Source organism: Canis lupus, chromosome 23, assembly GCF_003254725.2.
Source record: "Canis lupus dingo isolate Sandy chromosome 23, ASM325472v2, whole genome shotgun sequence".
Taxonomy (NCBI): Eukaryota; Metazoa; Chordata; class Mammalia; order Carnivora; family Canidae; genus Canis; species Canis lupus.
This window is the reverse complement of record NC_064265.1, coordinates 1,417,582-1,441,682: the sequence shown is the minus strand read 5'-3', so window position 1 is coordinate 1,441,682 and position 24,101 is coordinate 1,417,582. Positions and strand designations below refer to the sequence as shown.

The 24,101-nt window shown below is 41.8% G+C and overlaps 1 protein-coding gene and 1 pseudogene across 9 annotated transcripts in view; both read right to left on the bottom strand.

Annotated features, from left to right (window-relative positions):
• The window catches only part of ENTPD6 (ectonucleoside triphosphate diphosphohydrolase 6), a 45,854-nt gene extending 37,583 nt beyond the window's left edge, over positions 1-8,271 (bottom strand). For 2 of the 9 annotated variants that reach the window (XR_004808750.2, XM_025461516.3), the window contains exon 1: positions 8,074-8,209. The gene's annotated coding sequence lies outside the window, so the exon portion shown is untranslated. Of the gene's footprint in view, positions 1-8,073 lie in introns of all 9 variants that reach the window. The other 7 variants (XM_035705301.2, XM_049099665.1, XM_025461511.3 and 4 more) reach the window with 6 other exon arrangements.
• Positions 8,272-12,755: 4,484 nt separating this feature from the next.
• On the bottom strand, positions 12,756-12,846 carry LOC112668947 (U4 spliceosomal RNA; annotated as a pseudogene).
• Between the last annotated feature and the right edge of the window lie 11,255 nt (positions 12,847-24,101).

Here is a 24,101-nt window from a genome sequence, read left to right as displayed (position 1 = left end):
ACAGGCAACACACTATGTCTCAATATGTTTTAAAAGATCACAATCAAAGTGTATTTTCTGACCACGATGGAATAAAACTAGAAGTCAACAAGAGAAGGAAAGCTGGAAAATTCCCAAACATATGGAAACTAAAAACCACACTCTTTAACAACCAATCGGTCATAAAAGGAATCAAAAGGGAAATCAGAAAATATCTTGTGACAAGTGAAAATGAAAATACAACATATCAAAACTTATGGAATGCAGTGAAAGCAGTACCAATAGGGAATATTATACCTGTAAATGATTACATTAAAATAGAAATTTCAGGATGCCTGGGTGGCTCAGGGGTTGAGCGTCTGCCTTCGGCACAGGGTGTGATCCTGGAGTCCCGGGACTGAGTCCCACAAGGGGCACCCTGCATGGAGCCTGCTTCTCTCTCTGCCTATGTATCTGCCTCTCTCTGTGTGTCTCTCATGAATAAATAAATAAAATCTTAAAAAAAAAAAAAAGAAATTTCAAACCAACAACCTAACTGTGCACCTTAAGGAACTAGAAAAAGAACAAATGATTTATTTATGCTAAAAAATGTTAAATTTTTATTTACTTATTTTTTTTAAAGTAGGCTCCATGCCCAGCATGGAGCCCAAAATGGGGCTTGAACTCACAACCCTGATATCAAGACCTGAGTGGAGTTCAAAAGTTGGATGCTTAACTGAGCCACTCAGACATCCCGAAAAAGAACAAATTAAACACAAAGCTAGAAGAAAGGAAACAATAAAAATTAAAGCAGGATAAATAGAAGATAGAAAAATAGAGAAAAGTCCATGAAACTAAGAGTTGTTTCTTTGAAAAGATCACCATAACTGAAACATTTAGCTACACTACGAAATAAAGAGAGACGATTCAAATTTAACTAAAATCAGAAATGAAAAGACTGAACATTACTACTGATTTTATAGAATGAGAGTATTATAACAGTTGTAAACCAATAAACTGGATAACCTAGATGAAATCAACAAATTCCTAGAAACACACAACCTACGAAGAGGAATTATGAAGAAATAAAAAAAAAATCTAAAGATCTATAACTAGTAAGGAGGCTAAATCAGTAATCAAAAATCTCCCAACAAAGAAAAGCCCTGGACCAAATGAATACTGATTTGTTGGTCACTACTGATTTTACCAAACATTTGAAGAATTCCAAAATCTTCCCAAAAAATGAAAAGAAAGGACCACTTCTTAACTCATTCTATGAGGTCAGCATTACCCTAAAACCAAAGCCAGACAAAGACACTAAAAGAAAATACAAAAAATAAATAAATAAATAAATAAATAAATAAATAAATAAATAAATAAATAAATGAAAATACAGACCATTATTCCTTATGAATAGTGATGCAAGATGAAAAGTAATTTATCCTTGACAAATAGCAGCAAACTGAATTCAATAGCAAAGGGCCCAAGTGGGGTTTATTCCTGGAATGCAAGGATGGTTCAAGATTTGAAAACCCATCAAAGCAAATATATCACATTAACATAATAAAGGAGACACCTGGGTGGCTCAGTAGATTAAGCATCCCAACTCTTGATTTCAGCTCAGATCATGATCTTGGGGTCATGAAATCCCACCCTGCATCAGACTCTGCACTTAGCATGGAGTCTGCCTGTCCCTCTCCCTCTGCTCCTCCCCCTGCTCACACACACACACACACACTCTCTCTCTAAAGAAAATAAGTCAAAAAAAATAATAAAATCTTAAAAAAATGCCAGAATACAGGGGGAAAATCCATATGATCATTTCAGTTGATGCAGGAAAAACATTTAATAAAATCCAATACCTTTTATTTATTTATTTATTTATTTATTTATTTATTTATTTATTTATGATAGTCGCAGAGAGAGAGAGAGGCAGAGACACAGGCAGAGGGAGAAGCAGGCTCCATGCAGGGAGCCTGATGTGGGACTCGATCCCGGGTCTCCAGGATCATGCCCTGGGCCAAAGGCAGGCACCAAACCGCTGCGCCACCCAGGGATCCCAAATCCAATACCTTTTCATTATGAAAACAACAAACAGGATAGAAGGAAACTACCTCAACATAATAAAGGCCATATATGCAAATCCAATAGCTAACATCATACTCAATGGAAAGACTGAAAACTTTTACTTTAAAATCAGGAACAAGAAGGATGTCTGTTTCCAACACTTCCATTCAACACAGTTTTGGAAGTTCTAGGGAGACCAATTAGGAAAGAAAAGAAATAAAAGGCATCCAAACTGGGAAGGAAGAAGTAAACTTATCCATTCATTGATCACATGATCTTCCATGCAGAAAACCCTACAGATTCCATTGGAAAGGAAAATAACTGTTAGCACAAATAAATTCAATAAGGTTACAGGATACAATATCGACACACAAAAATCAGTCGTTTCTATCCATTATAATCAACAATTTGAAAAAGAAATTAAGAAAACAATTCTATTTACAATTACATCAAAAAGAATAAAATACGTAAGAATAGAGTTAACCAAGGAGGTGAAAGATTTATACCCTGAACACTACAAAACATAGCTGAGAGAAAATTAAGTGTCAGATAAATGGAAAGATATCATCTGTTCATGGACTGGAAAATTTAATACTGATAAAGGCAGCAATACTTCTATAGTGGTCCCCAGATTCAATGCAATTCCTATCAAAATCCAAACAACCTTTTTTTTTATTTGCAGAGACAGGGAAAAAAAAAAACAAAAAAACAACCTAAAATTCATAAGGAATCTCAAGGGACCACAAGTTACAAATCAATCTTGAAAAAGAACAAAGTTAGAGGCCTTATACTTCCTGAGTTCAAAACATATTATAAAGCTACAACTTGTGGTACTGGTATACAGACACAAAGACCAATGGAACAGAACAGAGAGCCCAGAAATAAACCTTCACGTACATGGTAAAATGATCTTTGACAAGAGTACCAAGACTGTTCATGAGGGAAAGGGCAGTCTCTTTAACAAATACTCCTGGGAAAACTGGATATCCATTTACAAAAGACTGAAGTTGAATCCTTATCTTACACCATATACAGAAATTAACCCCAAATCAATCCAAAATGGATCAAAAACCTAACTAAAAAAACCTGAAACTATAAAACTCCTAGAAGAAAATACAGTAGAAAAGCTTTGTGACATTAAATTTGGCAATGAAAAAAAAAAAAAATTTGGCAATGATTTTTTGGATGAGTACCAGAAGCAAGAACAGGACAAGAAAAGTGAAAACAGAAAAATGGGACAAAAAAATTAAAAACTTTATACATCAATGGACACGAACCACAGAAAGAAAAAAGGCAACACAGGATGGGAGGACATATTTGCAAATCTTATCTGATCAGGGATTAATATCTGGAATACAGAGAACTTAAACTCAACAAACAAAAGAAACCAAACAACCTAATTCACAAGTGAGCAAAGCATCTGGATACACACCTCTTTAAAAATATACAAATGGACAAGAAGCAATATAAAAAGATGCTCAACAGCACTCATCATTAGATGTGTAAAACCACAAGACACCTGGGTGGCTCAGTGGTTGAGTTTCTGCCTTCGGCTCAGGGTGTGAATCCCAGAGTCCCAGCATCAAGCTCCCTATAGGGAACCTGCTTCTCCCTCTGCCTATGTCTTTGCCTCTCTCTCTGCATCTCTCATGGATAAATAAAATCTTTTAAAAAAATGTGCAAAACCACAATGACGTATCATCTCACACCCATTAGGATAGCCACTATATTAAAAAAAACAACAACAACAAAAATAACAAGTGTTGGAAAGGATGTGGAGAAATTAGAACCTCTGTGGGATTATAAAACAGTTGTAGAATAGTATGGAGGTTCCTCAAAAACTAAAAATAGAATCACCATATTGATCCAACAGTCTCATTTCTGGGTATATATCAGAAAAAGAATTGAAAGCAGGGTCTTGAAGAGATACTTGCATACCCAGGTTCACTGCCACATTATTCATAATAGCCAAGAGACAGAAATAGCCCAAAAGTCCATTGATAGATAATGAATAAAGAAAATGTGGTGTACACACACAATGGATTTTTAGTCTTAAAAAGGAAGGAAACTGACACATGCTACAACATGGATGAACCTGAAGATACTATGCTAAATGAAATAAGCCAGTCACAACTCAATAAATATTCACCTTATATGAATTACCTAGGGTAGTCAAATCCACAGTGACAGAGAGAATAGTAGTTCCAGGGGTTGGGGTAAGACACGGAATGAAGAGCATTAATGAAGAATGAAGAGTTTAATGAGCGCAGAGATTCAGTTTTGGAAGATCTGAAAAAGTTCTGGAGATGGAGGAGTGTGATGGTATGACAATGTGAATATAATGAATGCCACTGAACTGTATATTTGAAATGGTAATTTTTATGTTATGTATATTTTATCACAAGAAAAAAATTCTTTAATGGCTCTGAGGCCAGGTAGGTAACATAAATAAGTTCTGTGGGCACAGGACTAAAGGCAGTGTTGGGGGAGAAGGAGAAGGATGAAGCCCGCTCATCACATCAAAGGTTTCAAAGTTTCAGTCCTGTCTCACTCTCTTGACAACAGCAACAGATCATGCTTTACTGAGATTCCTTCTGCTTTAAATATATATATATATATTTTTAAAGATCGTGTTCTGCTGGTTCTTTCTTCATACCGCTATAAAATCTACCCAAGATACTTACTGCCACTCTGAACCCTGGCAACTAAAGGCTTCTCTCCTGGGTTCTTTGGTGCTCTACAAACTTCTACTCCCTGAGTAAGCAGTATGTGGAGTTATTTATTTGAGCCTTCCCTCTAGTTAGTTTAGCAGGGGCCAGCTCCATCATCCTGGGTCTTCCAACCCCAACACAAGGCCAGAGCCCAGCAGCCATTCAGTCAATAGTTGCTGTTAAAGGAGGCTAGCTGATGGCTTAGCAACTCACTTGTAGTCGGGGAAAGATGGAACCATCAACAATGCTTCAGGATCCAGATGATGGCCACCAACAGAAGTAGGCATTTGGGAAGGGGCAATTTGGGCAGGAGACAATAATGACCAGGTTTTCAGCATGTTAAGTTTGAAATGACAGCAGGACATTTGGTCAGAAATGGAGCTGACCCTTGTGAGATAGCAGGTTTGGGGTTGGGACCTGGGAAATTGGGCACGAAGGGGTATTAGCTAAGGTCAGGAGTGAAGAAATCAAGGACAGAGAGAAGACCCAGGAACGAGCAGAGTCTGAGATGTAACCTGGGGAATGCTCAATCCTAGGCATCTAGCACTCACTCTAGAACTAGTCCTCTCATAGGCCTCCTTTCATTAGGTTACTGTATCCCAGAGTTTTCCATCGCTAAGAGATCATTAAACAAAAAGGTATTTATAGACAATGTTTGAAAGCAGCTATTTCTAAGGATGAACAATGAGAACACAAAAGTAATACTAACATCTTACAACTCTGACAGCGTAAGATGTTTCTTACAATTCTGACAGTGTAAGATGTTAAGACCCTTCTTTTTTTCTTTCTTTTTTTTTTTTGCTTGCTTTCCTGTTCCTTGCAACCAGTGGGCCAGTGCAGCACAGTTGTTAAGACCCTTTTACATAATCAACTTTTGTCTTGTTCAATGTTAGTTTAAGAACCATGACCTACATGATCAGATTAACAGGTGATATACCAAATTTTGAGGCAAAGGTTGCTTTTTATTAAACTAAAAAAATTATCCTTTACATAAGCTATATCCTGTTAGCAGAGGCTTACAAGGCTGGCACTTATACCACACAACAGGCAACAACTTATTATCATACAACAGTGCCAAGGCCCAGGAATATTTGAAAACAGACTTGTCTGTAATCACACAGCTGGCATGTGGTAAGGTACAGACAAGACTTTCTGGCTTCTGTCTCCACATCAAATGTGCTCCATCACTTCACTTTCTCTATTAATGTTAAGACTACTTCAGACAACCAAAAAAATACATGAAGTTACATGCCTATAATCGTTACAGTTATAGACCAACAAGCTCAGCATAACATAAACAGTCCAAACAGAAAATAACATTTAGGGAGCACAGAGCCAGGAACAACCTGGCTCCATGACCTGGAGGCCCAAACCTAAAGGCCAGTTTCACCTACTAAGACTATAAGATAATTTACGAAGGGGCAAATCGCATTTCCATGGGCACCACTAACACCACAGTCTAAATATGTCGATCAGGTCCTCCCTAGAGGTCCACTCAGGACCTGAATTGTTATTCAGTTTGATTTTTGTCCTTTAAAGAGAGAGAGTCTAGAACAAGGCTATCAGGCAGGGAATAGGGAGTAGGCTGGGGCACAAAGGTCAACAGAGGTTTGGCTTGGTAAGCCTTGCTCCCAGCTAGCTTTCTAGGAGCTGGGGAAGGTAGGTGGCTCTTGGAACATAAGCTCTATCTGATTTGGATCAGTGGCTAATCTGTTGGCCAGTTTCTTCAAGGTTTTCAGTTAAGTACATAAAAGAGCCATATATGCAAAATGACCACCACATATGCTAAAAACCTATCCAAAATTAAACATTAACAAACCACTACTTACTCTCCTGGTAGGTTTAAATGGGCTTTTATCTCTTTCTCCGGGGGGGGGGGGGGGGGGGGGGAGAAAGGATACATACATGAGTCAGCCCAGTTAACACCACCAGTTGTTTCCTTTTCACAAGACAGAGTGGGCGGGGAAGCTCTTGCAGATCTCTTTACATGGCTGTCCCCCTCTGGTTTTTCATGTGAGGTTCCACAAGGGAGAGACATCATATTAGACAACTGATGCTTATGAGGGCAGGGGGAGTGGGACAGAAAACAATTCCTGGATTTATACTACTATGCTCCCCGCCCCCAACCTTGTTCATGTATTGGTAGGGTCAACAGAACAACCTCCCCAGGACAAACCCTCATCCCCCATCCATCATGGCTCTTGCAGTGGGTCAGAAAGCCCTTGTAATCACAGTTGCTATTCACCCGTCCGAAGGAACCTAAAGTTTCAGATTCCCTCACTGAGGGGCTATGGGCTATGACCTACACAGGATCCTGAAGGATGGAAGATGTGGGGCTTGGTATGCATGATCCTGGAATGTGTCTGGAAGGACAACTGGAGCTACCCTGAACTTCTGGGTGACTTACCTCTTTTGAGTGGATGCCCGGGATATGCGGGGCTGTGCCCGTCATGATCTACAAAAACAATCCAGGTTTTCTTCCAGCCTTTTTTTTTTTTTTAATTTTATTTATTTATTTATGATAGTCACACACAAAGAGAGAGAGAGAGAGGCAGAGACACAGGCAGAGGGAGAAGCAGGCTCCATGCACCGGGAGCCCGACGTGGGATTCGATTCCGGGTCTCCAGGATCGCGCCCTGGGCCAAAGGCAGGCGCCAAACCGCTGCGCCACCCAGGGGTCCCCTCTTCCAGCCTTTAAAACCATTCTATGGCTCCTAGCTGGACTTAAGATAAACTACCTTTCCCGCAAGGGCCCCCTGCTCATCTCTCCCTTCCCTTTTACTCTCTCGACTCTTCAGGGCTTTCTCCTGAAGGGCGTGGAGCCCAGCGTCCAGCTGTGTCCACTCAGGGCCCCTCCCTGGAGCACTGCTGGCGCCCACCTCGAGCGCCCCGTGCGCTCTCCTGGTCGCACAGCAATCCCAGAGCTTACTGTCCCTGCATGTGCTGCCCTGTCAGAGGACACGGTCTTGTCTTGTCCGCTACCCGGGCTCCCTCACTGGGCCGCCCGTCCTTTCCCTCCCGGACCTCGTGCAACCGGCCCCGCGCTGGGAACGGGTCGGCCAAGCCGAGGGGAGGAGCGCAGCAGCAGGTCAGCAGGGTCCCTGCGGCCCCCCACCGCCTCCAGGACACTCACGGGTCGGCACAGTCGGGTCCGGGACGACTGCAGGAGCCCGGACGGGACGGCAGGAACGACCCTGAGGCGCCTGCGGGCCCCGCTGCTGGAGACGGAGGAGCCGGCAGGTGGAAGGCTCCGCACCCCGCGGCCCCGACCCGCCGCACCCGAGCCCTCTCCCGCAGCGTACCCCGCCAGCCCCGCGCGCCCCCGGCCCGCCCTTACCCTGCAGTCCCCTCCGCCCCTCCGCGGAGGGAATTCCGTTTCCCGGGAGCCGGAGGGCGACCGAAGAACCTTCGCAGCTCCAGCTCGGGGCCGGCGCCACCACGGCCTCCGCCCACAGGCCGCCAGCCCGCGGATCCCCGAGCCTGGGCCCCGCCCACGTGCACGGCGCGTCCCGGGGAGGGCGGAGCCGGGCGTTGGGGCCCGCGCAGGCGCGGCGTGTGGGCGGGGCCTGGGGAGCCCCGGTGCGCAGGCGCGGCGTGTGGGCGGGGCCTGGGGAGCCCCGGTGCGCAGGCGCGGCCGTGGTTTTCGCGCCGCTGGGTGGCGTGGTTTAGTGTCAGGGGGCGGCTGCTGGGGTCAGCTGGGCCTGAGGTCTTGGCCGGCGGGGCCGTCAGTGCCGCAGTGCGGCCCCGCCGGCTGCGTTCCGCTCCTGTCCCAGCTCTAGGGGTCCCTCTGCGCGGCAGAGCGTGCTGTGCTTACCCCCATGACCTCACCACCCGACCTTGAGCAGCCGTGAACTTCCCTGGGGTCCTTGCACACCTGGAGCACCCCCACTCCCCACAAGGTGGTAGTGATAGAAAATGCAACTACGGCAGAACAGGTGCGCGGCGAATCTCCTGTTCTCGACCCCCATTCTCCTAACTCTAACAGGAGATGCCGAGGTGGCCAGGTCCTGACTTGGGTCAGTCGTCCACGCAGGCCCCAGCTTACTGAAGGGTCCTGGGAGTGGGTCTTCCCAGATGTCCTCCACTCAGGCCCCGCGGCTGTGCCCCGGCGGGAGCTGCGTGCCCGCTGCCCTGCGGCTGGGCTGCCTGCGACCGTGGCCAGCGCTTGTGCCTCCTGTGGGCCGGCCTCGGACTCGCAGGCGGAGGAGGGGGGAGACCCTGGGGCGGTCCTCAGCCGGCCCCTGGGCCCCTGACCCACTCAGCGGGCTCCTGACCCACTCTCTGCTCCTGTCTGTGCTCAGGATGGTGGCACTTGTGAGAGTGAGTGGATGCTAACCAGAGTGGATACCAACCAGACGGGATGGAGGGACAACAGGCACATACCAGGAGTGGGCGCCCGGCAGGTGGTCACCGTGAGCACCTGGTCGGATGCTACCCTCCTTCACCGGGCCAAACCGCTGAAATTTGTTTTATACAGCAGTTTGCTCATGTGGTCCTTTGTTCCAGTTGCTCGCTATTATGAATAATGCTACAGGATCCTGGAGGACTATTATTGTGTGCATGTGTGGGTATATCTTATAGGAGAAATTCTTAGAATTTCTGTGGTAAAGGATGTGTCCCCTCAGCCCTTTTTCTTTTTTTTTTCAATATAAGTTTATTTTTCATTGGTGTTCAATTTGCCAACATATAGAATAACACCCAGTGCTCATCCCATCAAGTGCCCCCTCAGTGCCTGTCACCCAGTCACCCCCCCCACCTCCCCTTCCACCCCCCCTAATTCGTTTCCCAGGGTTAGGATTCTCTCTCTCATGTTCTGTCCCTTTTTCTTTAAATATTAGATACATGTGACTACACTGCTCCTTACACAATGCCCTAACTGACACATCCACAGTAATGTATAGGAGCGTGGTTTCCCCGTGTTTTCACCAGTGAGATCTTTACAAACCTTTGGATCTTTGCCAATTCAACTGTTCTAAGAATTCTCATATACAGTTTCAATTTACATTTATTCTAACATTTGAAATCTCTATTCGTGGAACTGTGGTGGCCTTGCTTCTGTCTTCCTCACTCAAAAATAACATCACCTTCACCATATTTCACTCCTAGAGTTTCTAGAATTTGTCAATTTTACTGACATGGACTTTTGCATATGCCATTCAGTGCTTGGAGAGCTCTTCCCCCAGGTTTTTCTTTAGACAACTGCTATTAAAAAAAAAAAAAACTGCTATTGTTTGAATGTGTACTCCCCAAATTCATATGTTCATATCATACCCCTGAAGATGATAGTATTAGGAGGTGGGCCTTTGGGAGATGAATGTGATTAGTGCCCTTATAAAAGAGACCCCAGACAGTTCCTTGCCCCTTCTGTCACGTGCAGTCACAGTGAGAAGGCAGCCCTCTGAGGAAGCCAGCCCCTAGAAACAGAATCTGCCAGTGCCTTGATCTTAGCCTCCCAAGCCCCCAGAACTGTGGGAAATACATGTTTGCTATTTATAAACCACCCAGTTCATGGTATTTTTGTTATAACAGTCTGAATGGACTGAGACATGGCTTCTTACTCATCATTTAAGACTCAACTCAAATGTCATCTCTTCAATTTTATCTAGAGTAGTTCTTTTCTTTGTTTACTTCATAGTGCTTTTCAAACCCATCATTATTTATTTACTGATTTGTACATTGGTATATTCTTCATATCATACTGCAAGGTAAGTTCTATGAAAGCAAGGAAGTGTTTTGTCCTTATGGTTGTTGCATGGCCAGCCCCTAGCACTCTGCCTGGCATGTGGTAGGTAACTGCAGGAAACTCTATTGTTACTTTATTCCCTCAGCCCACTTCTATCTTCAGCTCTCTGGTGGTAGTGGAGAGCTCCCATAAATGCTGCCACCTCAAGTAGCTCTTTGCTCTCCTCTTATAGAGCTTGCTTTAGAACTTTGGCAGCCCTGAGAGCAGGCACAGCCGAAGTTCAGGCAAGTTACCCCTTAACTCATTGGGGTTGAATGCTTCAGCCCTCCATGCTTTATGGGAGTTGGATTGAGCATCAGTTGCCCACAGTGGTAACCAGTTCAGTCATGCCCAGCCCCTTGGGTGGACTATTCCTTCTTCCTGGGCCCCCTTTCCCAAATAAACTACTTACATCTAAACTCCTATCTCAGACTGCCTTTGGGGAAACCCAAGCCAAGACAATGCCCAATAAATATTTATTGAAGGAATGCAAAGGTTAATTACAGTGCTTTTGCAGTTCTCACTGGTCAGCTAAGAAGCAGCAGCTTAGTTCTGCAGGTGGAACATGATGGAAACCAATTGGCACCTAGTCTGGACATGCAGGAAATGGGACAGATACCAACAATATGGGCTATGGCAGAAAATGTGTGTAAGTGCTCTGACAGCAGGGAGGCATGACTGACTCTGCTTTTGGGAGGTGAGGAAGTTTTTAGAAGAGGTAGGTGAGTTACTCAGTTGCTCAGTTTACCCAATGTGACTAAGGACAGAGTAGAGGAAGCCCATTATATTTTGCAGATGTTTGCTCAGATTTGTCCATCTGCTCACATCAGTCCAGGAGGACAGCTGCAAATCTGTTTGATGAAACAGGATGACATGGACTCCACAGTGCCCTGGTAGCAGATGGTACAAGTGCCCTCCCTACCTGTATCCTTCAAGGTGCAATCAGTGGAAATTTTCCCCATGACAACTTTCTTTTGGCCCAAGCATGCCCAACAACTGGAAGTGCCAGGGAGCTAGCTAATGCTTTCCCTCGGCCAATGACAGGTGGGTACCCTAGATCCTTTGCCTCAAGTAGGACAACACTCTGGCAAGTTGTACAGTGGAATTGAGCCCCAGTTGCCCAAAGTGGTGACCCATATTGGCTTTCTTCCTTTCTCTGTCTTACTTTTCTGCTCTACTACTGTTTCCTGGGGTTACATACCAAGTAAACTACTTACACTCCTTTTTCAGAATTTGTCTTGGGGGGATTTGTTCTAAGACACCCATTGCTCATAGGTTTTGATATTTTGATAATAAAATATCTCAGTCATTTTTGATTCCATGAAGAATGTAACCACAAATTACTGCCTTCCCATTCAAATTATTTTTAAAAAATCTCCAGAAAAGTCAGCCCCTCTGCACTCACGGCTAGCCTTTCATTTTCCAAAATATAGACACACATGGAAGATGTGAGGGAAAACTTCCTCTGGCCTCAAGGAGGTTGGCTTTTATTATTTCTGGCGGCTACATTGGCCATTACAAGGTCTCCTTTGACTTCCTGATATATAGTCAACAGAGGCCACCTGCACCATAGTGACAATCTATGGGACCGCAAGAATGAGCCTATAACAAGGGTGAGTAGTGTTCTGGGGGATTGCATTAATTATCAGAGTAGAGGTGGACTGGTGTGGACTAATGGGTTTTCCTGTTTCTCTCCTTGAGTAGCTGTGTATTTGGTGTTCTCCCTTCCATGATATTTTTAATCATTAAATATGAAAGTACTCTTTATCAGATTAAGAAAACTTTCTTTCTTTTCTTTATTCAAGAGAGACACAGAGAGAGGCAGAGAGAGAGGCAGAGACAGGAGAAGCAGGCTCCATGCAAGGAGCCTGATGTGAGACTTGATCCCGGGACTCTGGGATCACGCCCTGGGCTGAAGGCAGATGCTTAACCACTGAGCCACCCAGGAGTCCCAAGAAAACTTTCTTTTAAGAGTTTTAAATTTGGTTTAAGAGTTTTAAAAAATCGTTAATGGATGTCAAATTTTATTTTGTGCATCTTATTAATCCACTGAGGCAATTATCTGAATTTTCTTCGTTATTTCGTAAACTTGGGAAGTCAAATTTTAAAGTTGAATCACTCCTGACTCCCAATAGAAAGCACGATTTTTTGTTTGCCTCAGAGGCAGAATTTAGTGATTCATCAGTTGCATGTAACACCCAGTGCTCATTGCACCAAGTGCCCTCCTTAACGCCCATCACCCAGTACCCCATCCCCTACCCACCTCCCCTCCAGCATCCCTCAGTTTGTTCCCTAGAGTTATGGTTTGCCTTCCTCTCAATTTTCAATTAGCAATAATCGCGCCTCAGATAAATCTCATTGGCTGTGATATTGCCACTGCGCAAAGCTCCTCCCTCTCAATTTTCATCTTGTTTTATTTTTCCTTTCCTTCCCTACGTTCATCTGTTTTGTTTCTTAAATTCCACCTATGAGTGAAATCATATATTTGTCTTTCTCTGACTTATTTTGCTTAGCATAATACCCTCTAGTTCCATCCATGACATTGCAAACGGCAAGATTTCGTTCTTTCTGATGGCTGAGTAATACTCTACTGTGTATATATTCCTCTTCCTCTTTATCCATTCATCTGTCGTTAGAAACCTGGGCTCTTTCCATATTTTGGCTACTTGTGGACATCGTTGCTCTGAATTCACATTTCTGAGAATGTGTTTGGTGTCTGTTTTTTTTTTTTTTTTTTTTTTTATGATAGTCACAGAGAGAGAGAGAGGCAGAGACACAAGCAGAGGGAGAAGCAGGCTCCATGCCCCGGGAGCCCGACGTGGGATTCGATCCCGAGTCTCCAGGATTGCGCCCTGGGCCAAAGGCAGGCGCCAAACCGCTGCGCCACCCAGGGATCCCTGGTGTCAGTTTGTTGAAGGGACATTAGGTGGCAGTATACCACCAGACGACAGAGGTGGGCTGGGGGTGGGGGTAGGAGTGGGTTGTGTGTGTATATGTGTGTGTGGAGAGGGAGTCTTTCCAAAAATAAACAGCAGTTTCACATAGTTATCCTTTGTACAACAGGTCTCCTGAGCTCTCCTGGCCATGTGTGTCTGCATAGGTGTGTAGGTAAATGCCTACCCAATTTTAATAAATGAGTTCTTGGTTGAGTTTTTTTTTTTCTTATTAAAGATTTTATTTATTTATTCATGAGAGACACACAGAGAGAGAGAGAGAGAGAGGCAGAGACACAGCAGAGGGAGAAGCAGGCTCCAAGCAGGGAGCCTGACGTGGGACTTGCTCCCGGGTCTGCAGGATCAGGCTCTGCAGGATCAGGCCCTGAAGGTGGCGCTAAACCGCTGAGCCACCGGGGCTGCCCTTGGTTGAATTTTAAATCTATTACAAAACGCAGCCATAGAATCTGACATAGGACTTCTGTTTGTTGAAAAAAACCACGATTTTAAAGCCACTCCCAATCTAGATTCCTTGACGTGCCTTCCAAGATCATGTATATGCCTAAATCTCATCCCTGAGAATTGTTCTCTTCAAATGATTTAAACCCACACAACATACATAATCTGAGGTGTTAAAGTAACAATGGGGGCATCCTGACTTTCCCATTCTTTAAGATTTTCCCTTCCCTTGACTACTTTTTCTACATGTGGTCCTAGCCCCAGGTCCATGGCCACCCCCTCTCTTCTCTTCTAGTGACAATGCCTCCCTCACTTCCTCCCTTCTAATGAAGTTAGGGTTAAGTGTATATGTTTCCTTTATTGAAAACCCTCCCCCATCACAGATTGCATTCTACAGGCATTATTGTATATACATTTTTCATTTAACAATGTACCCTGGAATAGTTATTTATCAATATATAAAGAGGATAATTTGTTAAAGCTTTAAAAAAATTATGCTATAGTTTACATATAGTCAAGGGCAATCATAAGTGTGGGGCTTTGATGCTTTTTTGGCAGATGTTCAGCCCCGTGTCACCACCGATCTCTCATGACATAGAATGCATCCCAGCTCCCAGCCTGCCTCTCTTGCCCCTCCTAGTCACAACCTCCTCCAAGTTACCACAACTGTGACTTACAGGGAGAAGATCAACTCTTCTTAATGGCTGCATGGTAATCTGATGTATGGAAGTGACTTATTTAGCCATGAATTTCCACTATTTGCTATTACAAATGAGGATACACTGACTATCCTGGAACACGTGCCACCTCTTGTCTTTTCACCTTTATAGGCAAGCCCAAACTCACCTCATTAGAAAACACATAAAGGTAATTTTTTTTTCATTTTTTTAAAATAAATTAATTTTTTATTGGTGTTCAATTTACCAACATACAGAATAACACCCAGTGCTCATCCCATCAAGAGTCCCCCTCAGTGCCCGTCAACCACTCACCCCCACCCCCCGCCCTCCTCCCCTTCCACCACCCCTAGTTCGTTTCCCAGAGTTAGGAGTCTTTATGTTCTGTCTCCCTTTCTGATATTTCCCACACATTTCTTCTCCCTTCCCTTATATACATAAAGGTAATTTTAAACAGGGCCTTTTTGATCTTGCTATGTCTTCCTTTCATTTCTATCTTTATACAGATTCCTTTCCCTTCTTTGAATTCCTATTGTTCTTGTCTCACCAATTAGTATCCTGCATCCTCCTGCTCTTCCCTTTAAGGCAACCTTCAGCCTCTCCCACTAGAACAGACACATCCCAAGGGCCTGGACCTGGGACTCATGTCTTTGCATTCCTGTCCTTGGCCCAGTGGCTAGCAAATTCAGATCTAATTCAGTGTCTATTGGGTAAACACATTTGTATGCTGATATATTAGATCTTAGGATTGTTACAAATGTGTAACACCCTCAAGGATCAAATATCTGTCTGCTAAACAGATAAGCAACAAAATGATATATAATAGTAGATTAATGGGGTAGATTAATTGCTTAATTTAATAGCTGTAATTAGCCTTCTTATTAAGGCTCTAAGGCACTCTCCAACATAGCCAGCACACTCATCAAAATTAGAAAACACTAATGCAATACTACTGTGGAATCTATACAGACCAAGTTTCACTGATCGTACCAATAATGTCTTTTATAGCAAAAACAAAACAGAATAAGAAATTCTTTCCTTTACTTTTCTTCCTTTCTGGGCCAAGATATAATCCTGGATCGTGTACTGAATTTAGTTGTCTCTCCCAGTCTTTTTCAATCTAGAACAATCTCTCAGCCTTTCCTTATATTTTATAATGTTGTCATCTTTGAAGAATATCTGCTAGTTACTTGGTAGAGTGTCTCTTAATTTGGATTTGTCTGATGTGTCTTCATGATTCAGTTCAGATTGTGTGTTTAGGGTAGTGATGCCACAGAAGTGATGTTGTGTTCTTCTCACCGCATTGTGTTAGGAGCCCACAACAGCTCATTATTGGTGATGTTAATTTTAATCACTTGGTTGAGATAGTATCTGCTAGGTTTCTTCACTTTGTTACAGACACTCTTTAAAATAATTCCTCAGATTCTATTGTTATCATCATTCTACAGATAGCACATTGAGGCACAAAGACATGAATAACTTGCTCAAAGTCATATCCATATGCCAGGATCCCAACCCAGCTATTTTGGCACCAAAGCAAACATTCAATAGCTGCCACACTGGAAGGAGCTTGTTAGGGCTGGAAGACTTGATGTGCTTGGCCTGTGGAAACCATTGGAAGGCTGGGAATATGTGGATGACTAGAAGGGTGAGGTGTGATGGATTAAGCATTTTTATCAGCATGTCCGGCATGGAGCTGGGTACATTACTCTGTGAATAATTTTGTGAAGGATGGCCCGAGGTAGTTTGTGCTGACCTGGCCCTCGTTCTCTAGAAGAGATTAACATCATTCCAAATCCCCATTCTGAGAGTAAGTTCCTTGTATTTGTTGAGAGGTCCTGATGTACCCCCAATCTTGGTTTCTTGGCTGCATCCATGATTTGCATTGTGGAAGCATAGTAAAAATGTTGTCATAATTGAGTCGTGAACAAAAAGAGTTGGTCTGTATTTTGGAATGCCATATGAACAAGAGCTACAGACCTATTTCACAGATAACTCCCTATCTATTATGTCCAAGTTCACTGAGGGCTAGACACCCCCAGGCACCAAGCCTTGTCTGAGCAGACTTATGCTTGATCCTTTGTTCTTCCTTCCAATTCTTTTGACCTGTCTTCCCTCACACCCTTGCTAACCCTTAAAAAGCTCTTGGTCTACCAATGCCTTGCTTCCCCAACTGTTCATAACATATACTTTGCCATATACTCCTTCTGTACACCTGGCACAGCTCCAGCTTTCATTTGGTCAAGTTTCCTCTGCAGTAGTATTTCCAGATTCTCAGTCTTGGTTTAGGTCCTCCAGAAGGACCTGGGGCAGGGGGACCTGAGGTGTTAATACCTCAGCACCTGTCAGCCACTTGTTAAGCTTTAGTTTCCCTGCATATCTGGCCTATTGTGCATGTAGGCTCTGGAAGAGCTCTCAAGCAGAAGGATCACATAGGGCAGTTGAGGTTGCCTATAGTTGATACTGGAAAGGTAAGGCCTGAGGGTGATCAGTGAGAGCCCTGCCAACCTGTTTCATGAGCTTTTAGGATTTTAGAGTAGATAGGGGGTTTCAGAAACAATCTAGTCAACTTTCTCCCTCTCCCCCAATGGAGTCAGGATTATGCAGTGTATTTATATAGAGGAAACTCAGATGGGAAAATTTCCTGAATTTTCTTGATTTCTCTGAACTTCACTATTTTTTTAATTTTTTAAATTTGTTTTCATTTTTTCAAACTTTAATTCCAGTGTAGATAACACAGTGTTATATTAGTTTCAGGTATACAATATAGTGATTCAACAGTTCCATGTATTAGTCAGTGTTTATCAAGATAGGTGTACTCTTAATTCTGTTCAGCTATTTCATCCATCCCTCCACCCACCTCCCCTCTGGTAACAATCTGTTTGTTCTTTATCGTTAAGAATCTGTTTTTTGGTTGGTCTCTTTTTTTCTTTTATTTCTTTGTTTTGTTTCTTAAAGAACACATATGAATGAAATCATATTATATTTGTCTTTCTCAGTCTGGCTTATTTCACTTAGCATCATACTTTCTAGATCCATCCATATCATTGCAAGTGGCAAAATTCTGTTCTTTTTATGGCTGAATAATATTCCATTGTATGTATATACTACATATTCTTTGTCCATTATCTATTGATGCACATTTGGGCTGCTTCCATAATTTTGGTATTTTAAATAATGCTGCAATAAATATCAGAGTGCATGTATCCCTTTGAATTAGTGTTTTTGTATTTTTTGGTAAATATCCAGTAGTGTAATTACTGGATTGTAAGGTTGTTCCTTTTACATTTTTTTAAAGATTTTATTTATTTATTCATGATAGTCACACACACACACAGAGAGGCAGAGACACAGGCAGAGGGAGAAGCAGGTCCCATGCAGGGAGCCCGACGTGGGACTCGATCCCGGTCTCCAGGATCACGCCCTGGGCCAAAGGCAGGCGCCAAACCGCTGAGCCACCCAGGGATCCCTTTTTACATTTTTTAAAGGAAATTTCATACTGTTTTCCAGAGTGGCTGCAGTAGTTTCCATACCCACCAACAGTGCACAAGGGTTCCTTCTTCTCCACATCCTCACCAACACCTGTTGTTTCTTGTGTTGTTGATTTTAGTATTCTGACAGGTGTGATGTGAAGAGATATCTCATTGTTTTGATTTGTATGTCCCTGATAATGAGTGATGTTGTGCATCTTTTCATGTGTCTGTTGGTCATCTGTGTTCTTTTTAGGAGAAATCTCTACTCATGTCTTCTGCCTATTTTAAGTTGGATTATTTGTTTTTTTTGTGTGTGTGAGTTGAGATATATAAGTTCTCTACATATTTCGGATGCTGACTTTTTATTGACTATGTCATTTGCAAATATCTTCTCCCATTCAGTATGTTATCTTTTAGTTTTATTGGTTGTTTCCTTAGCTGTGCAAAAGCTTTTTATTTATTTTTTAAAAAAATATTTTATTTATCCATTTGAGAAAGAAAGAGTGAGCTCGAGGGGGGAGGGACAGAGGGAGAGAATCTCAAGCTGATGTGGGGCTCAATCTCACAATCCTGAGATCATGACCTGAGCTGAAATCAAAATGCCCAACTGACTGAGCCATCCAGGTGCCCCAAAACTTTTTATTTTGATGTAGTCCCAATAGTTGATTTTTGCTTTTGTTTCCCTTGCCTCAGGAGACCTATCTCGAAAAAAGTTGCTATGTCAATGTCAGAGAAATTACTACCTGTTGAGCTTCACTCTTATCATATGTAAAGTGAAGATTAAAAGTAATACCTAACCCTTGGGTAGCACAAAGTAAACAATAAATATTAGGTGTTATTTTAGGATAAAGAGGCTTGTTGTACTACTTAGCTTTGCCACAGTAATGGTATATAACAAACCATCCCAAAACTTAGTGCACAGAGTAGAAGCATTTCTGAAATGGTGTGTGATGAGCTCTGTGGACCCTTTCCCAAGTAAAACAGCTAAAACTGGAAAATATTATTTAAGAGAAATAGCCATGTAAAGTCTGAAAATCCTAATGGTCTATAGCATGTGGAAAAACTTACTCAAGAAACTCTACTAACTCTTGGTAAGAACAGTGAGAGTTTATGGCACTGAACCATGATCTGCCCCCTCTCACTCCCTGAAGCTCTATTCTAGGTGGATACCACCAAGAGTGGCCAAGAGGCCTGTGGCTACCTTCTTACACCTATGAGCACCCACACAATGGGCTGAAGCAATATTCCAGGTATGATAGGCCAATACCTGTCTGATTACCTTCACCCAAGGCTAATTCATAAGATAGATATTCCATACCAAAAGGCAAGTTGGGAAAAAGTTGAGGGGCTATGTCTCTGCTTAGTGCCATGCTACTAAAGCCAGGCCATCATTTTAAGAGAAAGGGACCACCGTCCCTTCTCCCAGAATCAACGTAGTGGTACAGAAGTTCAGTGAGGGAAAGAGACAGATCATAAGAATAACAAGGGCTTTTTGTTCTCCCCAAGGAGACTGATTACAAGGGACAGAGCATGGGGGAAGCTCAAGCCTAATCACACTGTCAAAAGCAATAGAGATTTTGGTGGTCAGCAATTAAGAGGAGACTGATAGCAACAAGGGAAATGGTGGGCCAGCTATACTTTCAATAGAACTAGGGGAAAAGTTAACTAGGGAGAGCCCTAGTGGCGTCAGAACGAATCTCAAATATTGATTCAAAGACTACTCCTTTAAAGGGCCCCAAATTTAATTGGATCAGACTATAGAGCAACTTACGCCTGAGAATGTTGTCAAAAGCAATAGAACAATTAGCTAGCAATTAGTGGAGGTTAACTCTAGCTACAATATCAGTAGAGACAGATGATCTAGAAATATAAAAGGCAACAGTCCTTTCCTCAGAGAAAGAGAAGTCAAAGCAAGTCCAGCTAAGACCATTGTCATCCCTGGACAGGGGAGAGATCAAAGTGACTGTGAAAGTGCTGAACATTGTGCCTTCTGAGGAATGACATAGAAGGTTACATCTAGGAGGGGACATAGACATCAGTGAAAAAGTGTAGACAAGTCAATAAACAAATAAGCAACTATAGATTTGGAATAAGTATTCAGAGTTGCTACATTATCTTACCTAAAATGTACAGTTTTCAATAAAAGAGAATGAGATGAAACAGGTAAGTGTGACTCATTCACAGAGGAAAAAGGTAGTAGTAGTAGAAATTATCCTTCAAGAAGCCAAGAGATTGGATTTATTAGACAAGTATTTTAAATCGGCTGTTGTTTGAAGAACTAAATGAAAATATGACTAAAGAATTAAAGGAAAATGAGAACAAGGCCTTGCCAAATATAGGATATCAATAAAGAAACAGAAATTATTTTAAAAGAACCAAATAGAAATTCTAGAATTGGAGAAGGACAGTATCTGAAGTGAAAAATTACTCATTCAACAGCTGAAGAGCTCAATAGCTCTTTGAACTAATGGAATCAAGAATCAACAAATTTGAAGATAGATCAATTGATATTATCCAGTCTGAGGATCAGAAAGAAAAAATAGGCAATTCAAGAGAGTTGAAAAGACCTGTGGTACACCATCAGCCCTATAAACATACACATGATGGAATTTCTAGAAGGAAAGGGCGTAAAAAGGCACAAAAAATATTTGAAGGAACAATAGTAAAAAGAACCTCCAAATTTTATGAAAAACACTAATCTGCATATTTCAGAAGCTAAACTATTTCTTGTTTTTAAAGATTATTTATTTATTTATTTATTTATTTATTTATTTATTTATTTGACATAGAGAGAGCACAAGCAGGGGGAGCTGCAGGCAGAGGGTGAGGAAGAAGTAGACTCCCTGCTCAGCAGGGGGCCTAATGCAGGACTCCATCCCAGGACCAGGCAAGTGCTTAACCAACTGAGCCACTTGGTATCCCAGAAACTAAACTATTTCAATTAGAATCAGTCAAAGAGATCTACACCAAGACACAACATAAACAAACTGCTGAAAGCCAAAAACAAAGAGAGAATCTTGAAAGTAGTGAGAGAGAGAAGTGGTTCATCACCTAGAATGGATTCTCTGTCAGAAACCATGGAGACTTTGGGACACCTGGGTGGCTCAGTGGTTGAGCATCTACCTTCAGCCCAGGGCGTGATCCTGGGTGAGGGGATCGAGTCCCACATCGGGCTCCCTGCCAGGAGCCTGCTTCTCCCTCTGCCTGTGTTTCTGCCTTTCTCTCTGTCTCTCATGAATAAATAAATAAAATCTTTTTTTTAAAAAAAGAAAAAGAAACCATGGAGACCAGAAAGACGCTGCCTTCCAAGTGTGAAAAGAAAAACCTCACACAATTTATATTCAACAAAAATATCCTCCAAAATGAAAGAGAAATTAAGACATTTCCAAATAAAACCCAAGAGAACTTGTCACTAGTAGTCCCACCATACAAGAAATGTTTGGGAGCCTTTCAAGTTGCCCACAAGGACACTAGACAATAACTTGAATCCACATGAAAAAGAAAAGAATACCAAAAAGATAAATATACAGGTAAAAATAAAATAGATTATTCTGTATTTTTGTTTGTATGTGTTTTCCTTTCATATATAATTTAAAAGATCACTCCATAGGCAATCATTATAAAATTGTGTTTATGAACTCCTAATGTATAAAGATGTAATCTATTTGACAATAATAGGACAAATGAGGGAGCAGGGAGCAGAACTATATTGTAGTGAAGTTTTTGTGTACTATTAAAATTAATTAGCCTTAGTCAAAACTAGATTATTTTAAATTAATATGTTCATTATAATCCCTGGGGCAATTGCTAAGAAATCATCCAAAAATATAATAAAATAAACAGAAAAGGAATTAAATGATATATTAGAAAATATTTTTTTTCTTTGTAAAGATTTTATTTATTTATAAGAGACCCAGAGAGAGAGAGGCAGAGACATAGACAGAGGAAGAAGCAGGCTCCTCACAGGGAGCCTGATGCGGGACTCAATCTCAGGACCCTGGGATCACGGCCTATGCTGAAGGCAGACACTCAATCGCTGAGCCACCCAGGTGTCCCTAGAAAATACCCTAATGGAAAAGACAGTCAAGGAATAATGGGAGAATCAAAAAGGTTTAAGAATGTAGAAAATAAATAGCAAAATGGAAGATGTAAATCCTACCTTATGAATAATTATTTGGAGTATAAATTGACTAAATATTCCAATAAAAAAGCAAGGATTGCTGGAATGGGTTAAAAATGATCCAATTGCTCTATAAGCCAAACAGGAAGAGTTCCTTTATAAGCTAATTTATTTTTTTATTTTATTTATTTATTTATTTTTTTGATAATTTATTTTTTTAAAAGATTTTATTTATGTATTCATGAGAGACAGAGAGGCAAAGATATAGGCAGAGAGAGAGGCAGACTCCATACAGGGAGCCCAATGTAGGACTTGATCCCGGGACTCCAGGATCATGCCCTGGGCCGAAGGCAGACGCTCAACTACTGAGCCACCCAGGGATCCCGCTTATTTATTAATACTCTCTCAAGATAGGGCAACATTGTATAATCATATAATGAGAAGAAAAGGTCTTTCTGAGTCACAGATACATAAACACACAGAGATAGCTTTATACAATTTTAACTGCAGGAAAAAAATACAAGATATAAAAATTCATAGGTCTTGATGTCAAAGAGCATTTTCCAGTGGGCTACTGTGTTCCCAATACAAATATGCAAAAAAATCAATAATGATAAGCTAAATTCTCTATCATCTCTAACCCGATAGAAAATATAGCTCTATAAATCCATTAACCCATTTATAGATCACCATGTGATCAGACCAAAATACTAATTCATAATTATTGCTGTTACCACTGGGGAATCACTTATCAGATATAAGTAAAGCAGAAACAAAAACACAATAAAATCAAAGGGGAAGGGGGAAATTATTAGAGAAACGACAAATCAGCAAAGTTCAAGTTCTTGTGCTTGAAAGTCACCTGTGGAAGTCATCAAAAGTGGTGCCTGAGCTTAAGTTTCCCATGTAGTTTATTTTTTTAGCAAGGTATTTTACCTGGCTTCGGGTAAATCCATTGGGCGTATCAGTTAATACATCCCAAATTGTTAAAGGATTTTTAAGAAAGGTAATATTATGACTCTCAAAGACATATAAATTGTTCACATTCCAAACACTCTATTTGACTCATTAATGAATGAAAGAGACTGTAAGTAAAATCTTACAACCAGTTTAAAGGCAGATTTTAATTAGATTTATGTAGTCAAATATGAAATGCTGAAATACGCTTAAAAAGAGAGGTAAAAACTTAAAACTTAAAAAAATATTCACAATATCCAAGTGCATTTCAACACATAATTTATATTGTTAAATATTTCAAAGTCAAAGGAGAAAAACCCTTGTAGAATCAGATGTGCAAAATGGGAAGATAACCAGTAATCTCTCAGTCCATTTCAAGTAATCAAAAAGAGATCTAAAGTGGGGGACGTGGGTGGTTCAGTTGGTTAAGCATCTGCCTTTGGCTCAGGTCATGATCTCTGGGTCCCGGGATTGAGCCTCATGTCAGGCTTCCCTGCTCAACAGAGAGTCAGCTTTTCTCTCTCTGCCTCTTCCCATCATTCATTCTCTCTCTCTCTCTCTCTCTCAGATAAATAAATCTTAAAGCAATCCAATATGTATGTTGTCTATAAGGGACACATAGTAGATTCAAAACCACAAATAAGTGGAAAGTAAAAGAGTAGGAATAATTTAACCAAAATAATGGTTCAAATAATGAACCAAAGCTTCCCTTTGGTTACATGCAAACAGTAACCAAAGGGAAGCTGGAATAGCTGCACTAACATCAGGCAAAATAGACTTTAAGACAAAAATTTTTACTAGAAACAAGACATTTTATGATGATAACAGGGTCAGTCCACCAAGTAGATATAAGAATTATAAATATAAATGTACCTAAGAACAGTTAAAAATAAGCGAGGCAGGGGATCCCTGGGTGGCGCAGCGGTTTGGCGCCTGCCTTTGGCCCGGGCCGCGATCCTGGAGACCCGGGATCGAATCCCACGTCGGGCTCCCGGTGCATGGAGCCTGCTTCTCCCTCTGCCTA